This window comes from Octopus sinensis, linkage group LG7 (genome assembly GCF_006345805.1).
Source record: "Octopus sinensis linkage group LG7, ASM634580v1, whole genome shotgun sequence".
Classification (NCBI taxonomy): Eukaryota; Metazoa; Mollusca; class Cephalopoda; order Octopoda; family Octopodidae; genus Octopus; species Octopus sinensis.
In genome coordinates this window covers 46,359,086-46,384,929 of record NC_043003.1, presented here as the reverse complement: position 1 = coordinate 46,384,929, position 25,844 = coordinate 46,359,086, and the positions used below count along the sequence as shown (strand labels likewise).

Below are 25,844 nucleotides of genomic sequence, written 5' to 3'. Positions count from 1 at the left end.
TGTGTACTCACACATATGCTTATATATTAGTGTAGCACCCGTCAAAAATGAAAATGTTTATTTTCTTTTCTTTCAGTAAACCTCCATTTCATTCTTATGCTTCTAACTGTGGTTTCGCAGCAATTCTCTCCAATTCACAATCAGCTTCGACTACCTGTAACAATCTCCGCCTTATTTCTGTAATTGGACCTGCATGACCTACGGTTTCGTTGTCTATTGGCCCTGTGATTTTGTCTTCTACATTTAAAAAGCTCCTCTTCACTTTCTTATCCTTACGCACTGCTTTTCTTACTCTCCATTATTCATGCTCATACACACATTTCATTCTATTGTCTCCTCCTTCCCATATCTATACATAGAAGCTTCCTCTCTTTTTTCTTCTCTAGCAAAATTTGTATTCTCTTTTTCTCTCGTTTCTCAGCTTCTCACACCTACACTTGTTATATTCAAGTTGCTTCTTGTGCTCTTCCGTTCGTTCATTCGTTCTTTCCTTCCTTCGTTCTTTCCTTCCTTCCGTCTTTGTTTCTTTCTTTCTCTCTCTTTTGTCTTTATTTTTCTCTCTTTTATTCTCTCATTGCAATACCTCTCTATTTTTGAATTTATCATGTTACTTTTCTAAAACGATTGCAGCATCAAAATTCTGTATTCCACAGCTTAATCAGCCTATCTCTTCCTCCTTCACTAGTTCATCTCTTCATCCTGTTTACCTAGCTACCGGTACCTGAGTGTATTCTTCGTATGAAAATGCTGGCTATTTCATCTTCTCGAACTCTCCCTTCCTTGGTTTCCATAGAATTTAAATGACATTAAGGATAAGGTAGCTTAGTCATTTGGAGGAAAGAGAACAGCTGGTAGCGAATGTTTTTTTTTGCCTCGCCAGGCGTCGTCTGCACAGCAGCTGTTCTAACTCGAATGCAATTGACTAGATACTTAGACATATACAAAAAAAAAAAACCAAAAAAAAACTGAACAATATTTAGGGCAACACTGTGACTGAAGATACATACAAAAATAGGTGATGGATGTATATGAATATCAGGAGTTATTACCCTTCCTCTCACCACATCTAGCCCATTAACCATCTATGAACACATTACTTAGATAGCTACAACGTTTAGCGGTGTAACAATAACGGATACACAAAACCAATTTACATATTAAACTCATATCTGGCCACATGTAAGTACATATTAGTTGCCGTTAGGCACACAGCATTTTGTTTAGCAGACGAGACATAATATACCACCAGTAATTAATATACACGTACCAGTTACTAGTTGCGTAGTCTTTTCCAGTCCCTCATTCTCTCCTGCCAGCTGAATCACCATCATCCTGTTCGGTTAGATGCTGTACATGAAGTAATCTTAGTATTACTGTGCTTTCACGGATCTTAGTGTTTCACATCTTTGGCGGTCTACCACGTAACTCGGCGTTTGGGAAGTCTTGGCAGGACGCCACTGTTATTTAGTTGTGTTTGGTCTCCGTACTACAAAGCCGACCTATATTAGTCTCTTCTCTCTTACTAACTCGGTAATAATGTATGTCATGAGAATATATTATCTTATGAAAGTTTTTTCTATATCTCTATCATAATGAAACCTTCAGTATATACCGCAAGCACCACAGTTCAAAAACCTTATTAGTTGCATGTATCTTAATTTGCTAGTAATAACGTCTTCGATGCGTAAGGCTGCGATAATGCGAATGTATGTGTTGTACAGTCAGTGGCTGATATTCAGCCTGTTCTAGGTTATCTTAATTTTTTCAAATGCTGTAGATAACTGTGCTATCTATCTTCTCACTCTCAGATTCATTTGGTTCAATTCTAGTCTCTTTGGTTCTATTCCTTACATATTTCAGTCATTAGACTGCGGTCGTGCTGGGTCATCACCTTGAAGAATTTCCTTTGTCGAATGAATCGATCACAGTACATTTATTTTCATTTTTTAAAAGCCTGGTAGTTATTCTATGGGTCTCTCGAAACGCTGCAAAATATCTTATTTCAGAAATATTCAATCTAATAATTTCTTTCCTAACTGAAGGCTTTTGCATTTCGCACCATACTCTCCCTTTTTACTCAATCTGAGAGAATAGCATTAATTTCAAGATCTTTATCCAAGTTTTGTATTCACACATGCTAAATTCTAGGAAGAGCTGAATAGAGTATGTGTTAACATTCCACCTTGACTAAGACCCAGGCGTATTTTAAAGTAATTCGTTAGCTAATCGTTTATGACAACAGTTCGATCCGTATTTTTATATAACGCTTCTATTATCCTCACTACCTTAGGGATTTCCTCTATAGCTGCTTTCTTCTTCTATAGAGCTTCTTTCCACATCATATTAAAGTCACCTTTAAAGCTGAATTGTAAGGGTATTAGAAGTTCTTTTGTATTTTTGACGTTCTGTTTGACTGTAAAAGCATCATCTTCACTTCTACCGGGTCTAAAACTGAATTGGCTCCTGCATCACCTCTCAGTTTAAGTTTTCATTGTATTTTTTCGGATCTAGTTAAATACATGTTGATGTAGTGACAAATCACTTCTCATTTAATATATCAGTGTTATCTGCATCCGGGTCCCCATCTTTTGGATTTTTCCTATTTTCCATGCAATGTTAAATATTACGTGTAACATATTAACTACATACTTTCATCCAGCATTTTGTAGTTTAATAGTGATGATATCTGTTTCGGAAGTGAGGGTGGGCGAGGTTTATCGTCTTTCATTCTGTTTATTACTTCCCTTCTTTATGATATCCCGCATCAATTTGACCAATTTGGATTTCTGATATCACTTCCGGATTCAGTGGCAATTAAAATGCTATGTAAAAAGATGTTTCCACTATTGAAGTAACTCAGCTCTCCAGCTCTGTTTGCATGTATGCTATATTCATTATATGTATAAGGTACTGCATGCAATGAAAAATAACAAGTTGTGTATGCAAAGCAATGAAGACACACGCACGCGTACACACACACACACACAACACACACACACACACACACACACACACACAACACACACACACACACACAACACACACACACACACACGCACACACACACACTCATAAAAATACTAAGATCTACCTTTGTATGCAATTAAGAAAAGAAAATACGATATATATGTATGTATATAATAATAATAATAATAATAATAATGATAATAACAATAATAATAATGATAATAATAATAATAATCATGATAATAATAATAATAATGATAATAATAATAATAATGATAATAATAATAATAATAATAATAATGATGATAATAATAATGATAATAATGATAATAATGATAATAATAATAATAATAATAATAATAATAATAATAATAATAATAATAATAATAATAATAATGGCTTAAAATTTTTCAACAAGGGTAGCCATTTTGGAGGAGAGAATATGTCGATTACATCGATTCTAGTGTTTCACTGGTACTTAATTTATCGACCCTGAAATAAATAAATAAATTAATTAATTAATAGATAATTTAAGTCAAGGTTCTCACCTAATTTTTGTCTGCAGGTGGACCCTCAAAAATTCAATTATATTTATTTATAATTAAGTATTATTAGGAATTGTATAAAAAATGTGTTGAAATATTTTGTGCATTGTAGAATTATAACAAATTTATTGCAGAGAAATTTTAAGTACAAAATCTTCTACGGATCTCCAAAGGTCATAAGGACCCCGGCTCAAAACTGCTGGTTGAGACGATGGTTATTCGGTTGTTAGATCAACTGTAGTGCGTTAAATCAGCACATTTAAGTGACTGAACATTCCACATACCCTTGTTCCCTAAAAGTAATTCCGAAGTGGATCCAGACTGACACAGTGTTTGACAATCGTAGATATTTCAGTTACAGGTATAGTCCCTCAAATGGGATTTCGTATAATTTCCCTGTACCAAGTTTAGCTCAGATGACTTGGACCAACCCAAAGCTATGGTAACAGTACACTTGCCCGAGATGCAATGCAGTGAGCACAAGGTGTTCTGCTAATTCTCCACCATTCTGAAGTTATATAAGTATCAGAAGCTCCAGAAATTTTGTCTTCCCCTGTAGCCTGATGTATTTTGCGAGTGGAAGATTTGGAAATTTTGATGACAGTATATAACATACCTCTTGTAAAATATTATTTATACGATGAAAAAGTGCAAAAACCGTAGTAATTGAACAGGTTTATTGTTCTACTCAATTTGTCATCAAATCAATCAGAAAATACCGAAATATTTCGTTTATTGTCATTCCTCTATAACTGCAATCAAATTTATTTTGTTTATCTGTTCATTGTAATATGGAAATATAACTGAGAATTTAATCGCTCTCGAGTCATTCCTAACTGAAGACATGTCTTGATCGTTTTACTTGAAAAAAAAAATGCCAAAAAGAACAAAACAACAAAGTGTTCCTTGAATTGTGGTAGGTGTTGTAAGAACTACCATCAAAAGTTGGCTCATTTTCAAATTTTTGATAGTAGGTGTCTAGCAGCGGCCAGACAGCAGACATCTCTTTCTCAGAGAAACTTCAAATGCTGGCGGTTTTAGCGAAGAGTCAATGTCAACGACATTATATCTTCCCTCCATAAAATTGATTTCTAATAATGTGTTCTCTTTGTTGATCACCTTTAACAGCAATGTCTCCAGCTGTGAATGTAATTTGTCTGAGCAAAGCCCATATGAATAGAAGAGATTATTGCATATTCGGTCTTAGAATACGGTTGTCTGTAACTTGTAGAGCTCACAATGTGAATGTACCTTTCCTAATTTCTTATTTAAATTTTTCTTGAGGGTCTATATTTTCCATAGTAAAGACATTCTGACACAGAAAGCAGAGACGACGTGCCTGCTTTCCTTTCTAAATTCTCAGAGATAATATCAAATAAATCTTTATCCTTCTTATCTTTAAACATTTGTTTAGTAATTTCAGCCCTCTTTGGTTTATATGTTGAAGATATTTTAGCTGTTTGTTGTATCTTTGTTGAATTAAACGAGTAGAAGATCTAGAGAAGATTTTGTCCAAAGAAGAAAAAAATAAACTCCATTTGAGCCTGGTAACCATTTATAAGGCTGCGAGCATTATTATCCAATACTGAGTGCATGTATAATTGGGAACTTTGGGGTTGGACTGAATAATTATCAAGAATTCGTTAAAACCAAGCGACTCGGCCTGCCTTTCGAGTAGAATTGCTTTCAGACATCTATATGTTTTCATTTTCAACTCACCAAATACTTTTTCCGTTAGTGGAGAATACTTACGTACTTTCATACTTGCATACGGCTGTTTATCACGTCAGGTAGTATCTTACATAGCATTATAGTTTCCTTTACATACAATTTTTTTTATTAATGCGCTTAATAAAATAACTATATAAATATTCTTTCAGAGGATCTCAGGCAAACCACAAATACCGAGAAATTCTTCAATGAATACGAAGAATTCTTTTGTTAACTCAACGAACGCATAGCGTAAGTCGTTCCCTGTTACATGCATTGAAATATAGTTAGTGAATACTTTATTAAGAAAACCGCTCAGAAAATTTCATCAATTATTGAACCGAATTTATTTTGTTCATCCGTGTCACCTTTGTTGAGTCATCCAAGAAGATAGAAAACCTCGAACTATCTTAATCAAACGAAGATATACAAGTTGGATGGTTCTTCAGTATTTCTTTTTATGCTTAATTCTTATCGGCAAAGGAAATACGGATTCAATAATGTTATCAATTGTTAGTTGTTTGCGTATGTCTTTTGTAGTTTCATTAAAAATTTCATTACAGTTATCTATCTATCTATCTATCTATCTATCTATCTATCTATCTATCTATCTATCTATCTATCTATCTATCTATCTGTCTGTCTGTCTGTCTGTCTGTCTGTCTGTCTGTCTGTCTGTTTGTCTGTCTGTCTGTCTGTCTGTCTATCTATCTACTTACCTATCTATCTATCTATCTATCTATCTATCTATCTATCTATCTATCTATCTATCTATCTATCTATCTATATATATATATATATATATATATATCTGTCGGTTTGTCTGTCTACCTATCTATCTATCTATCTATCTATCTATCTATCTATCTATCTATCTATTTATCTGTCTGTCTATCTGTCTGTCTATACATACATACATACACCCACATAAATGTGCATGTGCGTGTGCGTGTATATTCTTGTATGTATGCATTCCTCTGCTCCCGCCCATGCTGACGCACTTGCCCTTGCCTCTACAATACCATTCTCACAGACAACCATCATTGTCTCTATTATATCACCGACTCCTTTACCTACACTTCTAGGAACCTCATTTAATGCATTTCCTGCTTTTTCTGCCCTTCTATGTACATCGTCCAAACGGGACGCCACTTGGCCGTCGGATTGGTGGAGCACTTTCCAGCATCCACACCACACACCATCATCTATTCACCCGTACACCCCCATCCGCACACCACACATTACAGACGCGCACACACTCACACAAACTTACACGTTCTCACCCACACACACGCACGCCATGTTCGCTTTGGGACCACGAATACTTTATTATCTCCCCTTCTTCCTACCTCACTTGTCAAACCATTTTTTCTCAACTAGTCGCCATGCTTGATAGCGAAATTCACAAGTTTTTTAATTCTCTCTCTCTCTCTTTCTCTCTCTCTCTATTTTCTCTTATTCTTTCTGTTGAAGAGCGTAGGCTCGAAACGTAAAAAAAACTTTCTCACTTCCCGAGCGTGAAACTAATACACTTACTTGTTGTTCATACACCTGTCTTCGTCTTTTGTTTTTCTGTAAATGTCAATTATATAAATATATATATGTATATATATTTGTATATATATATATATATATTATATATATATATATATATATATATATAATATATATATATACACATATTTATAATATTTAATATATTATGCGAATATGGAACACTCACAAACAGCACTGAGAGTTTCCGTACATGTAGCTAGTATGATGGTGAGTGGCACTTGCGTTGATTACAGGTAGAAAAGAGCAGCAAATGTGTTTTGTAAAAAGAAACAAGAACTGTGTTTTGTAAAAAGAAACCTTATGCTGCTTGTCGAAAATTTTGTCAAAAACAGTCCTGAAATAAAAAGAGTAATTTTCACAACCGACGTTCAGCATTTTACTTAATTATATTGACAATATTAACCTGACATGTTAAAAAGTTTTACTTCTTTCTAGCCTATAATGTTGTATATAAATGATGCTGGATACTAACGCAATGTTACTATATGTGTGACAGAAGCATATAGTCTTTTACAGCAGTTCTCAACTGGTGTCCATAAGACCCTTGGGAGATCCATATAAGATTTTAGTCGTAAAATTTATCTGCAATAAATAGGTTATACTTCTTATTTCTTTATTGCCCACAAGGAGCTAAACATAGAGGGAACAAACAAGGACAGACAAACAATGACTGACAAAGTCGATTAGATCGACCCCAGTGCGTAACTGGTACTTAATTTATCGACCCCGAAAGGCATGAAAGGCAAAGTCCACCTCGGCGGAATTTGTACGCAGAACGTAACGGCAGACGAAATACCACTAAGTATTTCGTCCGACGTGCTAACGTTTCTGCCAGATTGCCGCCTTTATATTTATACTTCTACTATACACAAAATATTTTAACAGTTTTCTTATTCAATTTGTGATAATATTCAATTATACAAATAAGATATAAATTTTTGAACATCATACGGCTGTGGGGATCCATTCGAGTAAAGCCGGAATCAGAGGGGTCCATAGAAAAAAGGAAATGTTTCAGAAGCACTAGTCTATTATATTCTTTCGTCCCGTGGTTCTTGATCTGTGCAATATATTTAATGAGTATTGTAAACATCTTTAATAAAGCTATCCGTAAATAAGATTCGTAAGAATTCATGTCTTTTGGGTCACTTGCAGTTTGATGTGTTGCGTGAAAATTTGTACTGGTTACACTCGAAACGCTAATTGTTACCAAACTTCTGAGTCTACTCCGTATAATTTTGCACGTGATTCGATTATGTTGGCATTATTAATTCACTGCATGAACTATTTTAAAGCATGACAACTCTTTTTCTGTATAATGAAATAATTCAGGTCTTAAAGGGTTAATTGATAAACCAAAATAAATAGCAATTCTCATTAGAAATACAAATTAACAATTTATAAAACACACTAAATTTCTGTTTAGTAAAACAGAAGAATCAGAGAAAAATTGTAATGATCTGCGTCAGCAAAAAGTAATCTCTATTTAAATTAGCTGGAAGGCTATGTTGACTGATGCAGTTCTTCTTTACAATGAAGGCGTCGTGAAGGCTGGTTTGTGCGTGTTTTGTTCTTCAATTTCACCTGCAGATTGATGTTATTGCCATTCACGTTTCTCTACTCTTTTATGATGGCTCGGCAGAAATATTCTAAACCAAAATTTCTGTAAAGTTGACTTTTATACAAAAGGGAATATGACGGCTCAGAGTTTTATGAATATCGTTGCACGTTACAGCGTAACTAATTTTAGATGAACTGTTGCATAATACGTACGACAAAGATTATTTGCGACGCACAATAATTGATAGAGAAAGGAGATATAAAGAATGGATCTAAAAATAAAGAACGACGTACATATGTATAAAATATATACAGTACTAATGTATGCATATATATAGACATACATCATCATCATCATCATCATCATCATCGTCGACTTCTTCTTCTTCTTCTTCTTCTTGTCTGTATTTGTTTTTATTGTTATCGTGCTTATATGTGTTTGCGAGTATATGAAGATGTAGGGTATTCTGGTACTCCGGATAGAGCTCTAAATTTCGATGGCTAAGTGATAAGTGGGTGTTAGACATTATTGCTCCTCATTCATCTGTTCCATGAGTTACATGTGACTTTAATTGCCAGACGCTGGTAAACTGCTTTGAGGTTAACTCAGCACCAATGAGAGAATGACTTATGTGAATTATCCATGGTAGAAAATTCCAGACTGAACAGTAACAGCCTTATGTTCACAAATAAAGAGTTTTTCCCCAGCTGGAAGTAATCGGATGTTCTCACGTGTACAGTTTATCTCTTACCAGAGCGGATGTGACGAGCGTTCTACATGTGACACAGCAAGAATGATTTGTGACAGAGGGAACATTACAATTGCTACATGGAATGTAAGAACTCTGCATCAAAATGGGAAACTATGTCACTTAGGTAAAGAGTCACAATGGCGCCACTCCAAATTCTGTGAAATTCAATGGAAGAATACTGAAGAAACACAGACTGTGGAAGTACATATATCATACGATACTTCAGTGGAGAGGAAGACTTCTGTGCAAATGATTCCCTCTCAACAAAATCCCAGTGAACACAGTATTAATTTTTCAACCAGTATCAGGTAGGCTCTTGACCATCCGTCTGCACACAAAATCATTTCTCAATTGCACGGTTTTACTCTCCAACAACAGATAAGATAACTGCATATACTAAAAAATCATGTAAAGACCCTCAAGATTTCACCAACTAAACAGACAAGAAACATTTATTTATCATACAGGATAACTGAAATGCCAATGTAGGAAATGCCTGAGTCGGGATTCCTCGGTTCTTCATGTAATGACACTTGCAATGAGAGGGCAATGTGCCAACTGGGTTTTGTTTTTAAAACTCCTTGATAAGCTGCAGACAGTTCCAGATATGAACTTGCATGCTACTAACACATCACACTATGAAGTCGATAATATCTCAGTACAAAGATAGAGGCAGTAAGTGAGGCTCTCAAAAAAAAATGCCGTCGTTAAATTAGTCAGAATTAGTATATAATTATCAAAATCAACGACAGAAGGTAATGCTCAGACCATGTTGAATAGATTGAAATCTCAAACAGAAAGCAGCAGCCAAAGAACCAACAGGATTCCGTAAAATAACGAGCATTTCTGAACAGTTCTTTAAAATCCGCATCCTCTACGAGAGAAATAGCTCGAACGCCAAAATGAAATATAATTTGTCTTTAAGAAGTCGTTCGATAGAGTATGGTATGATGCTTTGTATTATGCCAAATTTTGTGAGGCAGAATAAAAAAAATTCAGCACGGGACAGTAGCTGATTCTTACCATCCAATTACTCTTTGTCAAAGATACCAGTACAGAAATCGCAGGACTCCATCAGTGTTATCGTCTTTGCTTCGCGTTCTTCATTATCTTCCTGGAGTACTTCATGAGCAATGCCTCTGTAGACATTTCTTATGAGCACACTCAGTATCAAAAAGAAGAACATTATAAATTTAAGATTTTATGTTCATTATGATGGTCTTGCTGGAAAGGAAAACGAATTGATTAAATTAGCCTAGCCATTTTGATAGAGCCTCTCCTAAATTTGGGATGAAAATCAGTAGCAAAAACGTCAAATTTATGACAAATGCCAACAATGGAATCCCATCAGACATCACTTTAGAAGGACAGATGCTAGAAATAATGCAACACTTAAAATATCTCTCGGTAGTTATTAAGGATAAAAAAAAAATAAGAGCAGAAATCCTGAGAAGAACCACACAGCTATGGCTGATTTAGCGGTACTGAAGTAAATATGGAGAGATAGTAATATCATTATGAATAAGAACATCAACCTTGTTGGCGCCTTGGCAGTTTTTATCTTCCAGCACGCACGCAAGGCATGAACATTGACAAGGGAGATTCAGAGGATGACAGCAACATTGGGCACATGTTAGGGATCTCGTATTTGGGCAACATACCGAGTAGATTTGCGAAACCAACCAGCATCAGATTGGTTCTCAAAAAGATTTCATAAAGGTTTAGGAAAGGAAATATCCTTTAACCTTGCTAAATACCATTCTAAGATGAAGAGAACGGAGGAGTGAACGAAGATAAAGATGACCAGAGAACAAGGAATTGAAAAACAAATCTATAACGGAGGCCCAAACTCTAGTACCCAAACGCAAAAACGGTGCTGTTATGCGGTTGGGTGCCCGACTTTGGGTCTCCGTTATCGATTTCTTTGTCAATTCCTTGATGGCTGGTCATCTTTATCTTCGTTCACCTCTCTGTCCGCTTCATAGAAAGTAAGTGCTCAAGAGAAGACAAAATGCACGTATGTAAATTTTTTTCACCTGCGTGTATTTACTAACATCTCATCCAATTATATCAAAGTGTGTGTATACATATACAAACGAACACACACACACACACGCGCGCGCGCGCGCTCACACACACATTGTCTGAGTTGAAAGGAAAGGCAATTTATTATTTTGATTTATTATTTTCATGTGTGTACGTTTCCTTGCGTGTGAAAAGGGTAGGGTGTGAATTTAGATTTAGTCGCTACAGCGAGGTTATTCAGGTACGTCTCATGAATCTTACATTTCATAGCAACAATTTAATTGAAACAGTAGTATGCTTCAGCTGCGGTAATTTTGGTGTATGTTCTGGGTATGAGTGGGGAAAAGTTACTGTAGGGGAATTATTAATTAATTAATATTTCTTACTTATAATCATTACCTTATCATTTTGTTGGAAACTAAATTCCTGTAGGTTATGAGAAGAAAATTTTTGATGATAATATTTCAGCTTCAAATAAAATATAATTCTCTTGGAAATAAAATATATCAATTGAATCGTGCGAAAAGTTTCGTTTGCCGAGCAACTTATGAGGTAACACATTATGTTACTATAGCAACAAGGTGCTAATGAATATGCCTCTACGTGGTCAATTGTCCTGCTAGAAATTGCAGTCAAATCAGACCCAAATAAGACTTCACTGCCTCTGATAAGGATAAAGAAAAATAGAGGTAAAGCTGCGATGGAAATATCTGAAATGAAGAACTCATGAAGGGCGAAACATCGTTGATCGTACATTTTCTTTACCAGTGTTACACACACAAGATCTAAACGAACTACCATCCATACTACCATTCTTATTATAGTTAACTTTCAACTGATGTTGAATTAGATATTGTTAATATAGTGAAACTTCAACTCGTGATTTAACAGTCATGGGCCTAATGTTGTCAAATCGATGTCTCTTGTTTACTCTCGTTGTTTTTATTGTGCCTGTCATCTGCCGTCCCAGGAGTGATGCAATATTTTTGAACCTTGACCTTCCAACGTAGAAAATACCTTCTCATCTTCCTTAATGCAATCTTTACCACCAATGCTACCGCTGCAGATGATATTGTTGCTTTTGTTGGTGTTGGTGTTGTTGTTGTTACTAGCCTGTCGTTTACCGCTGTAGCAGCAGTGCAATTATTTGGTCTTTGAACTTTCAATCATTTTCTTCTCCTTCCACGTACTGCATCTGTCTTTGTGAGTAATTTCTTGCTCCACCCTTAATTTTCTGGATGTGGAAGCCGACGCCATTCTTGTAAAACAAAATCAAAAAACAAAAACAACAATCTTTCAAAAACAAAATTTTCTGATAACTTTGAGCCTCAAAGAGGCAAGAAACACAATACCTCTGTGTTTTTGTTGGCTTAATCAAATGTTAATCGCAATAATATCTACAGCAACAACAACTATAATAATGGTTTCACATTTTGGCACAAAGCTAGCAATTTCGGGGAAGGTGTAAGTCGATTATGTCGACCCCAACGCTTAAATGGTACTTATTTTAACGATCCCGAAAAGACGAAAGGCAATGTTGACCTCGATAGAATTTGATCTCAGAACGTAAAGACGGGCGAAATGCCGCTAGGCATTTTCCCCCGCGTGCTAACAATTCTGACGATTCGCCGCCTTAATAATGATGATGATGATGATTATGATGATGACGATGATGTAATATTTTATATCAAACAAGACTGGGCACAACGCTGTGGCTGGTTTGTTTTAGTCTAAGCAGTGGTTACATTATCGAATGTGTTCTTTTCTAACTTTTGAAGGAAGGTTGACGTTTATGAAATAATGAAATACGAAAGGAGTACGAAACATACTAGTGAAATAAATTTTGAACATCTACGACAAAAATCATATTACATATCATCTAGAAATGTGAAAGTAGTTTGATGTGTTGTGTGTGTTATACGTGAACTATATTTCTTTCATTGATTAAAATTGTATGTGTTGCAATAAAATTGCCTTAACAGAAAGCTTGCGTGATTTACTAGGCAAACAAAACTGCCAAAGAGATGAATGAAGATACAAAAACTGATTGGAGGTGATCGAGATCATTGAAATCTGCAGAGAGCAGGGTGGGGTGTAGCTTATGATTCAAGGTAGCATTCACAGGGAATACTAGAACATTCTTATTAAAATATATTTTATTTGAATTTCGGTGGTTTTACTATTATTTTACATAGATCCAAAAGTTTTAGTTATATAGAGAGATACACTTACGTTAGTATTACTGTGTATAGAATATTGATTTTAAACATGAGCGCAAAACCATAGAGCTTTGGGAAGAGTACAGTGGACTAAAGAGACTTCAGTATTTCATTGGTACTTATTTTATCGATTCCGGAAGAAAGACATTGAAAGTTAATCTCAGCATGAGGGATTTGAAAACAACGTAAAGAGAGCAAAATACCGCAATAAATTTTCTTTTAAGCTGTATCATATCTGCTATCTGCTATCATTTCTCCCATTAATACCAATGACCTGATGCGTGCGTATATATACACACATACATACATACACACATATATATATATATACACATATATATATATAGACATACACACACACACACACACACACACACACACACATACATACATATATATATATATATATATATATATATATATATATGCGTGTGTATGAGTGAATGTGTTCGTTTTTATGAATGTCGGTATTGTTACAGTTATGTTGATGTGTTGTGAAGTAAAAGAGATATTTACAGAATTTAGTCAATAATGTATCCACTCATATATCGTCCATAAATTCGGTAGTTTTCCGTTTGACTAACACGATATCAAAATTCTTCAAATTGAAATTGAATATCTGAATTCTGCACAACTAATCACTCTTATTAGAATAAAATTCTAAATTCTTGCTGGCTACAGTTAAATTACCATTTGACTGCATCCCCATCACACCATTCTCCCAGTTGTTGCATCGAATAAACTCGCCATGAAATTTTGGCCATTCTCTGTTATTAGTATTCAATGCCATTTGCAATATATAAAATTACTCGACCGCCATTCACGATTTGATTTTCGTTTTCAATGTAAATTAATCTATTCCGCCGTAAAAGCGCTCCAGTATTGCTGCACACTGAAAACGCCGCTCAGAACGCGGCGTGCGGCACAGCAAGATAGCTGAAGCTTAACTCTGTTTCCAATGAAATCTCTCATCTTCCTAACGCTCTTAATATTATTATTGGATTATAAACAATAACAATCATTGCAGCTGGAGTTTATAGCAGATTTCCAAAGGTAATTCTCGCTGGGCTAATGGCTTTCCTGACAGCTGAAGCAGATCATTAAGTTTTCTGCTTAATACATAACTCAAAACATCTTCATTAGACTGAATCTCTCTTTAAAAGTAGTATATTAATTCACACTTCTAATAGACCATGTTTAATGTCGTTTAAACGGCACAAATTCTTAAGGTTCCTTCTTCAACGTTCAATTTTATTTATCTCTCTGTCATATGTAAATATTGATTTCATTCGTATCGTGACACCCCTTTTTATTATTTGAAGGCGAAACTATCAAATAGAAGTTAAAAAGCAACAATCATGGCGTCCAAGATGTAGGCCCTAGAGAAAAGAGAACTCAAGGTTTTGTTATTTGAACTTGATCGCTTGAAAGAGTAAATTAGATAACACCAGCCATATTGTTTTCATTGACATGAAAGAATGTGCTGTTCACGTATTCTGCAACGGAAACAGTAGTAGTAGTAGTTGTAGCAGTAGTAGTTGTAGCAGTAGCAGTAGCAGTAGTAGTAGTTGTGTGCATGTATGTATGTATGTACATGTGTGTATATGTGTATGTATATATGTGTGTATGTAGTACATAGTACGTATGTGTGTATGTATGTGTGTGTGTATGTGTGTGTGTATGTGTGTGTGTGTGTGTGTGTGTGTGTGTGTGTGTGTGTGTGTGTGTTGAGTGCCAGAAAAGAATAATTGAAGTGTTCCGAGTCTCAATAAAATTCATACTTTATACTTTATAATTTCACAATGAAAATTTCTTTTTCTAAACTTATCGTTTTATTAGTATCTAAATTAAACTTATCGTATCATTAGTATTCTATTAAGAGAATTAGCGAATTTCTTTACTGATGCATGAACTAAGGAAATTATATGATATTCTACAAACTGTTTCTTTATTGCAGAGTAATCTATACGGAAAAAAATTTTAGTCTGTGGATAGCCAACATTTCGAAAAGCGTTCAATATGCATTCAGCAGCGCCGCATTGCATCAGAAGACAAAGTATTTTACAACATTGTTCCATACCATCTATCTTTATGCCTGTACTATGGGTAAATAGTTTTAGCAGGAAGTAGAGTACATGTGGGCTAAACAAATGATTGGTTGTGAATGCTTGCTATCGTTAGATCAGTAACATAGTCAAAGTAGAGGTAATAATCATTAGTTAATTGTGATTCAGAAAAGGATTAGATTAATTTAGCTATTTTCATATCCTCTGCGCAAAACTATCATACAGCACGTAACTAAACCTACGTTTCTCTAATTAGCCTATGCGTTCGTCAGTAATTCTAATTAAAGAAAACTCGTTACTCTAGTGATTAATTTACTTGCTATAGCAAGTTTCTGTGTACCTGAAATTTTAATTAAATTAAACTGTTCAGTAATTATTAACTAGATATTCGATTACTACTCATCATAAATATGCACACTGTTGATCAGGGATCAAATAAGAACCTTAAAGCTTTGAACTTAACATAGCGTTTCTGCTCTGCTAGTTCTCTTCTAGTTGATATTGGTTAACTGTCCGATGATATCCAATCATTCGCGGTTTCATTTGCGTGCGTCACTCAGGTTTCATCAAAGTTATAAGACTGTATGGTTTGATAGAACAGTGTCTTGCCTGTTATTTCTATTAAGTCAAGAGAACAATAGAAGGTCTAAGCGGCTTCATCCTTCAACACTCTTTTGTCTTCGATGGATTTTGAGTAAGGCTGATATGATAAATTTTTATGTGGCAGACACATTGATACACACAAACCTACATTCAATACTCGCACGCTCGCACACAAACTCACACATACACTGCGCGCGTGCACACATACACATCCATACATAATTACAAAATACATGACAACATGATAACAATGTGGGCGCCTCTAAATTTGGTGTGGTCAAACAAGGAATATGAATTAACATTACACATTTCAGTGACGAGAACAATCTCTGCGGTTAAAGGAAAATTACACACACACATACACACACACACACACACACACACACACACACATATATATATATATATAAATATGTATATGTATATATATATTTGGTGACACGTTCCATACCCAACTCAGAAACAATTGGAAAAGATACCTGGACGATTGCTTTATTTTATGGCAGGAAAATATTGACGAGTTAACTGAATTCAAAAACATGATAAGCAACCACAGGAATAACATCCATTTCGCAATGGAGTTTAACCCCAAAGAACTTGCTTTTCTGAATATCCTAATCAAAAACCAAAATTGGAAAATAGGAACAGGCATATTCTACAAAACCAGTGGCCTCAAACAGTACCTTCTTTTCACATCATGTCACCCGAAACACCCGAAACTTAAGATTCCCTTAAACCTGACAAAACGAATTTGTACCATAGTATCAGAACCATCCAAACGTAACCAAAGACTAAAGAGCCTTCCCTCCTGCTATAATCACCAACAGAATAAACAACTTGGGAAAGTGTCAACCTTCAACCTCAGGAACATCAAAATTTTCGATCACATCCACGAAAACCTCCCCATGTTATTTCCAGATTAAAAAATTAGAAAAATCTTAGAAAAACAACAAATCAACAAAAGAAAAAGGCAGCCCAACACTAAAACTCATTCTCACTGGAGCTAATACACACAAAGAAACCCCCAACACGACAGTCACAAAATGTAGGAGAACGAACTCAGCACTTGCCGTTACCTATTTGAGGAGCCAGAATTTCAATTCAAAGATGGCCAAACCTTCAAAGTCAAGTCAAATCAAAACTGCAACGCGGAAAACCTGATCTACGTAATCACATATAATGGTTGCCAACATAATTACATTGGTCAGACTGGCAGATCCTTACACAACAGAATGGTGACCCATCACCAACAGATCCAAGACAAAAGCAGAAGGAAAATTCCTTTAAGCAGTCACATTTGTGTTAAATCATTTATATGAAATTCTCTCTTAAATTGAAATGTCTTAAACTTACTTCTGTAATATTTCCACCTCCATCTGTGTGTGCGCGCGTGTATGTATGTATACACACACACATATATAATATAAACATTTGATTACAATGTTTTACCAAAAGGGAGAATTATATTTGTCAATGAATGTGACTACAGTGATATAAGCACCTGCATTGCTAACTCTTATTTCTAGCAATATATATATATATATATATATATATATATGTGTGTGTGTGTGTGTGTGTGTGTGTTGTGTGTGTGTGTGTGTGTGTGTGTGTGTGTGTGTGTGTGTGCATGTGTGTGTGTGTTTATATATTATCATCATCATCAAGATCATCCTAATTTAAGATTCGTTTTCCATGTTGGTATTGGTTGGACTGTTCGACAGGAGCTGGCAAGCCGGATGGATATACCAAGTGCTCCGATTGTCTCCTTTCACGTGCTTCTTCGGCTGGATGCCCTTCCTAACGTCAGGCACTTTACAGAAAGTACTGGGTTCTTTTTACGTGGTTCTCGCCGGACTATCACGTAGGACGGAAGACAAAGACTTCTCAGCCATATTTATTCGCATATCTATAATAAATAAACCCTGTTCTGTCGTTTTGTGTGTATGTGTGTTAAAGATTATAACGGTAGTATTTTTCAAGTGATTGCGCTGAAAATTTACACATGGATAAAAGACGTCCCAGTAGGTGTATCAGTTAAATTTCATAACGTAATCGTTAGTTTGAACGTAAGATTTACCGTTTTTAACCAAAATCTTGATGGAAAATCCAATTTCAATAGCGCTGGTTGGCTATAATTCCGCAAATCACGTACGACCAGCCGCTATGTTCGTCTAGTCAGCATCAGAGCATTAATTGCATTAAGCATTCTAAGCAATTTCATGAAAGAACGTATGTGATTGCAGTAAAATTCGATATCATGCTAGAATGAACTGTACTCGAACACGTGCATCCAGGCATGTCATTCTGTGTTTAATAAATAAGCTGACACAAAAGAGTAAGAAGACAAGGCAATTATTTTGAATAAGTGAAAATAAAATGAAATATTAACTTTAATGAATAAACGATACTAATTGGCGATAGATCAACTGTGTGAATATATTCTCACAACAAAATTCAATTGAGAGTAGAAAACAACAAATTGATTGGTAATTGAACAAATACTTTATATATATATATTATATATATATTATATATATATATATATATATATATATATATATATATATATTTGAACAAATGTTTTACTGACAAATATTTAAACCTTTAGCTGACAGTTATATAAAACTAACAAATGAACGGTATTTTTCGATTTTTGCGTGACTCACTTGATTTGACATCTACATGTTCATTGTTTATTCTTTAATTCCATTTCATGAAGAAGGAGTATTAGTACCACATTTGAAATTATGAGTTATTCTTCATCAGTAAACATATTTTGCGTGACTCACTTGATTTGACATCTACATGTTCATTGTTTATTCTTTAATTCCATTTCATGAAGAAGGAGTATTAGTACCAACATTTGAAATTATGAGTTATTCTTCATCAGTAAACATAATTGAACGACATTTTGGCAAATTCTTATCAGTTTTACGAACAGTCGGTTCTGATACTTATTTATCAACACGTTTCGCTACTTTATCGGTCAACATAGCATATTGCCGAACCCTATATGCCATCTGAAATTTTGCGGTTACGTGGACTTAAATAACTTTATTTATAATGAATTTTCATTACTTCCAAATTAATATAAGGTAATTTCAATGCTAACATCCTTTTCTCCCAAAGAAAGTCCATTTTTGGCTGTCTTTCATTTTCAGAGAAGTCCTAGGAACTATTTCGATTTGCATATGCTTTTTACTCAAATTTCGCACTTAAGTGTGATATTTCTTAGAAATACCCTTTACCTCCTGCTGCCTGTCAGTGCACTGGTGTTTGCATCGATCGTTTACATTTTATCACAATTGTACTTTTGGTCGATAGAAAATCGATTTTCTCGAAATACGTTCTGTCCACATGAGCCTATAGATGTGAATGCTCATTCACAACTGTCTGCATTCACGTGCCATTTGATGCAATACCATTGCAAATAATTGTGCGCTTTAGCGTGGTAGGAATTCTTTGTGTTGAAATACCATATTTAGTGATTGCAAACAGCAATAAGGTAAATTTAATCGATTTTTTAAAGATTCATTCAATTACAGATTTTCGATAGGATGCCTCGAAAAAGCAAAAGGAAAACATAAAATGTGTGCTTCGGCGTGCACGCAATGCTTCCACTGCAGTCATCAGAGAATCACAAACAGAAGCATAGACAAAAGTGGAATTACACTGTTTTAGACTCCAGTCCTCTCATGAACTTACTCTGTCGATCGGACAGAGTAAGTTCATGAGAGGACTGGAGTCTAAAACATATATATATATATATATATATATATATATATATATATATATAAAGTAATGTGACAATTATTCGGTAGCCATGATAAAACTCCGAGTTCTGGATGCCGAGGAGGAAATCCACGCTGCCATCTTTTCAGTTATCTGGTCATCCACACATACACACACACACACACACACACACACACACACACACATATACATATATATATATATATGTGTGTGTGTGTGTGTGTGTGTGTATTGTAATTGAGTAACAGATCTTTATTTTGAACCATGTTACTAGAAACTCGACCATGATCAAGTTTTAAAAAATTTTCTCGGGGATTTATAACACTTATTCAGTTGTATTTTATTGTATTTAGGACAATGCATATCCAAAGTCTGTTATGGGTCAAGGAACATCTGCATGATGTAAGAAAAACCGTCAAGCTTATATGAGCAAGAGCTGCAAGTTTATTAGCTACAAAAATGATTGTGTCAAATATAATGAATATTGTAGTAAATCTTAAGAGAAAATGCATAAGGTACGTCAAATTTGCAATAGTTAAAACCAGAAGAGCATACATTTCATATATGGTTTACTATTCAATTGTTCTCTGTCGCTGTTTTATTATCGTAAATGATTTATCATATAATTAACATATATAATTAATAATTTGTGATGGGTTCCCCATTTACCCCGATGAAAAAATATTGGAAGTGGAACTCAAAGAATATTAATTCAATTAATACTTAAGTTTAAGAAATTAATCCACGATCCGTAACATTTCTATCGAAACACTTAGTAAATTTACTTCAGCTTATATCTACAAAACTTTCCTTTCTCTTCTTTGTCTCCGTTTCTCATTTACAGTAACGCAACTTGTTTCCTTGTTTTGCATTGTTTGCCGTGTGGCTTACTCTTAACGAGGTAAAGTATATCTGATGAAACACAGATGTTCCTCTTTGCTCACAGTACAGTTCCAAACTACCCCCCCCCCCAAAAAAAAACCCACACTTAGGCGTAAGAAGCTAACCAAACACCATTCTCCCATTCTCCCAATCTATGCACAATATCATGTATTCTATACACTTCAATGCCCACTGTCCCTTTAAGGATTTCACTATATTATACCATTTAAACTCTCTCGAAGCATCGGTTTCTTCTAAACCCCGAACTCGTATGGACTTTCTTCTCATCTAGTCTAAACATGTCGAGCTATTTGAGCAAATAAAGTCGCTTTGACACATTTCGCTTAATCTAGTAGAAATATTAGCCAAATTTTACACTCAGATTATACCCTAGTGTCGTAAACACAGAATACATCCAATGCTGTTGGTTCCATGCATATAGGAACTAAAGACGGATTGGTTATGCCTGGATTGCCTTTGACAATAGGTGAGCTCATTCAAAGTTGACCTGAGTCTAAATAACAACAGGAACAACAAACAACATCAACATTGTGCCCTAATCTTAATTCTTAGAAGCATAAATCATTGCTTTTCCCTAAACTCACATAAAAGAATTGTCGGTGAAATTTAACCGCAGCAATTTGATCCAGGTTCTTTCGCTGTGTGTCTGCGAGAGAGAGAGAGAAAGAGAGATAGAGAGAGAGAGAGATATATAAAGAGAGAGAGAGAGAGAGGGAATCGATCAGATTAAGGCCACTACCCTACCACTCAGAGAATGACTAAAATGACAAATTAGCTACATAATCATTAGCATCAGCATAATAAGCATTATAATCATCAATTCAATCGGAATAGCAGTAGTCATCTCTAAACGAATTTTTTTTTTATAACACTTTGAATAAAAGAAACGTTTTAACTACCAGCAAGGCATCGGCCCTTCCCCCTCCATCATCATGAGAACAACAACAACAACAACAGCAACAACATTACAAACAACCATCGACAATAATAACGTTGACAGTAACAACGACGACAACAACAAACCAATTTGTTGGAAGCTGTAGGTTGAAGTAGAGTAAATAGAAAGCAGAATACCGGATAGGTTGTCCACGTCCCACAATTGCCTCGCCATATCTCGCCATGCCTCGCCAAACCTCGCCAAACCTCGCCAAGCCTCACCAAGCCTCACCAAGCCTCTGCCATGCATCTTGAATCTAGTTCTACTTACTTCACCATCAGTCTCCTTCCATTTGTGTCCCACTCACAAGCTACATTTACGGCCCTTCTTATCCATCCCTTTAACACATTTGGTTGTATAATACTAATAATATAAAGAAGAAAGGGAGAAAGAAAATGAAAAGTAAAATATAAAAAAAAAAACAAAAACAAGGATCAATAAAATGAAAAAGAAAAAAAAGATAAAACAAAAAGACAGGAATAAATAAATAAAGAAATAAAAGAAACTGTCCCTCCTGCTATGAAGTTGTTGGATATAACCTAATCGGTTTATGAGAATTCTATCATGGCTTATGGAAAAAGTGGTGGAGATGGTGGAGGTGATGGTGAGAAAAAAGATAGGGAAGGCGTGACAACAGAACTCCCTTTCGAATTAAAGTAGCTCAACTGCATCGTTTTCTTTCTTTCTTTTCTTACCTTTTAAGGTAACTTTCATCTAGCTGCTTTCTTATCTCGTCAATCATGACCCAGCTTCCATTTTTTTTTATATAATTATTTGTTGTCTTCTTTGTGTGTTTACTGCCTTATTTTACAGTCATTTTCTTCAACGTTATTTCCTTCCCTCTCTCTCTCTCTCCTTCTCTTTCTCAAACGAACACACAAACACACACCACACACACACACACACCACACAAACACACACACCTATACATTAATAAGACCTAAACTATAGTTTCTTCACAGGAGATCTATCGCTTTTTTTTTTATATATTCTGGCTATTGCTTTTAGTTTTGTTTTGTTTTCATTTCCTTTCGTTTCTCGCGAGAGAAATAACATCAACAGCAATAACAGTGAAAAGTAGACATTACGTTTGACGCGCGATCTGATAAACATAGCAGCCACATCTCTATAAACCATTAAGGTAAAAATACCAAACAAATAATATAGTATCTCGGACATTATGCCTGCAAAAAATAGATATGATGCATTTTTATATTTTTCTTCAGGAGAAACGGGCAGAGTCTCTTGTCCTTATATGGTGTCCGAAGTAGATAGGCGAGAAGGAAGAAGGGTAACCTTGAACTAGAGATCTGACCCGAATGATTCTGCGAGATTTGAACTCAGCACATAATATTCCTGAATAAATGCCACATAAGATCCGGTCCATCGATCTTGCCGTTTCACCTCTCCACCAGTTTGGATTGTCTCGTTTGCTATCGACCTAAAAAGGATGAAAGGTGAGATTGTCTTTGGTGAGATTTAAACTTAAAATGTCAGAACAAATGTCACGAGGTATTCATACAACGCACCAACGAATCTGCTAATTTACTGCCTTATATTGCTGCTTGACCAAGTTTGATTAGCCCGGGGATAAACGACATCATTAAATGAAAATAACAGTGGCAAATAAAAGACAAACATTGTGTTGTAGCCGGTCTTCTGATACTACTTGTCGATTGTAACTCCTGATAGAAGAGTTACCTTTTGACAAGATACTAAAAGAGAACTTAGAACGCACGTGGCAGGGATAGTTAACAGACACTGACTCATTAGGAAGTTCTAAAATTTCAGTTAACCCACTTTCATAGGTTTGTACTTAATGTATCGACTCCAAATTAAAAAAAAATATAATAGAACTAGATTATATAATAGAAATATCACGTGGTCTAATGCTCCTTAAGGAGTGTAGGAAACCACAGGTAACTGGTTTATGACCCTGGAGGAGTATCTTCACCTCTAACAGACTTAACAAGATATTTAGTAGACATGCCGTGTATTTGTTTATTCCACCAAACCTATTTTATCGGATTTAATAGCAGCTTTTAGCATTAAGGTGCTGAACACTATTAAAAATATTGAATGTACGTTTGCTCATTTAAGGTATATACACCAATCTGGGTTTGTCACAAACAGTACACATCTATTATGTACAAAAAACGGTGATAATGATGATGATGATGATGATGATGAGGAGGAGGAGGAGGAGGAGGAGGATGTTGATGATGATGATGCTGATGATGATAATGATGATAATAATAATAATAATAATAATAATATTAATATTAATAATAATAATAATAATAATAATAATAATAATAATAATAATAATAATAACAACAATAATAAGAAGACTGCTTTGCCATGAGGCCGATGCAGTACAAGGCCAAAGAAAGTCAGTTAAAAATTTCCTCTCCCTCTTTTGTTTTTCTTTTTTTAAAATTTATCTTCTCAAAATATTGCTATGTTGCTACTGTAAAGAAAAGACCAATTTGCCATGAGACGGATGCGACCACCCTCCTAACCTGCCACCTCTTCCCCGTATTTAAACTGGGAGCGAGGAAATTCATTTTTCGGTCGGTACTTCGGCGACTAAAGCGGCATCCCCATAGACCTTGCTCTGTAAGGAGGGTGCATGTGTCTTGCTATTTTGACACACTACAGGAAGAAAAACAAGACCCGTATAAAAGCTAACGAACTCTTACGATGCAACGGCAACCAAAATAGCATATACCTAAAGTCCAGAAGCAATGATTAAACCAGGATTACAGGAATCTTATATCTTAGGGTGGAGATCCTGTCAGTGATTGTGCCAGGGGTTAAAAAATTCCTGGTAGTTGTGCAACCTAAAATTCACTAACTTTCATCATGAATGCTGAAATGTCAAATAAAAATAGAAATGAAAACAGCGTGAATAAGGCTGGAACACCTTGTGAAGGTATCTCACTTGGCGGGTACCCCACGGGTGAGCAGCGTGGACCCAGTCGTCGTCATGCAACTACTAAAATAAGGTGGGCGAAAGAAATGAATGTGGCTGCAATGGAGTGCTACTTTCTGAGTAATCCGAGAAATGATAATGAAGTACTCGCTAGGGATATAGGAAAAGAATGAACAGGGCATGGAGCGACAGAGGTCAATTTTATTATATATCCTTTTTAGATTGGCCCCTACCGTTCATTCCGCATTTAGTAACTTTCGAACCTCCTCTCTCTATTACATTATTTGCATACTACCAATCTTACTTCCGGTTTGTGATTATAATAGAGAATACATTGTAGTAAATTTCACTTCTATTCACTTTATTCGTGTACATTTAAAGTTGACTCAATGACCAGTCAGTCGCGGTGGCACATGGAAGCTTATAGTAAATCATAGTGGGTAATTATCTCGAAAGGGAATATTGATGCTTATATCGATGCTAACAATTTGACACTATGCAATTTCACTTCCACCAAAATATATTCCTGTTGGAAAATATAGCGCAGGAGTGGCTGTGTGGTAAATAGCTTCCTTACCAACCACATGGTTTCGGGTTCAGTCCCACTGCGTGGCATCTTGCGCAAGTGTCTTCTACTCTAGCCTCAGGCCGACCAAAGCCTTGTGAATGGATTTGGTACACGGAAACTGAAAGAAGCCTATCGTATATATGTATATGTATATATATTTATGTGTATATGTTTGTGTGTCTGTGTTTGTCCCTCCAACATCGCTTGACAACCGATACTGGTGTGTTTACGTCCCCGTAACTTAGCGGTTCGGCAAAAGAGACCGATAGAACAAGTACTAGACTTCCAAAGAATAAGTCCTGGGATCGATTTGCTCGAATAAAGGCGGTGCTCCAGCATGGCCACAGCCAAATGATTGAAACGAGTAAAAGAGTAAAAGAGTATACCTATCACAATAGAGTTAGAATCTGATGAGAATGATAAAACGAACTGTTTCATTTATTAATCAAATAATTTTCTATAGATTTACAAAAATTACAATCTATGGTGATAAAACAGTTCCTCTAGCCACGAGAAACAGTCGTAGCCTTGAATAAAGTCATGCAACAACTTCGTATTAATTTTCGTGTGATTGCTACATATATACTTACATACACAAATATCACATTTAATTTCAAAATATTTATCATAGAATTCTCTTATAAATTATATAAATATCGAGTGATTCATAAATGTCTTCGTTTATACTTCATAAATAAAATATTACATTCATAGACTGCAGCTTATCATTATTCTAGACGTTGT

General features: G+C 35.3%; 1 long non-coding RNA gene across 1 annotated transcript; it reads left to right on the top strand.

The window, feature by feature from the left end:
• Positions 1–459: 459 nt before the first annotated feature.
• LOC118764226 lies at positions 460–18,352 on the top strand. The gene is made up of 3 exons (XR_005000021.1): positions 460–474; positions 12,855–12,856; positions 18,231–18,352. It is a non-coding gene; the product is annotated as an uncharacterized LOC118764226 (long non-coding RNA).
• The last annotated feature ends 7,492 nt before the right edge of the window (positions 18,353–25,844 follow it).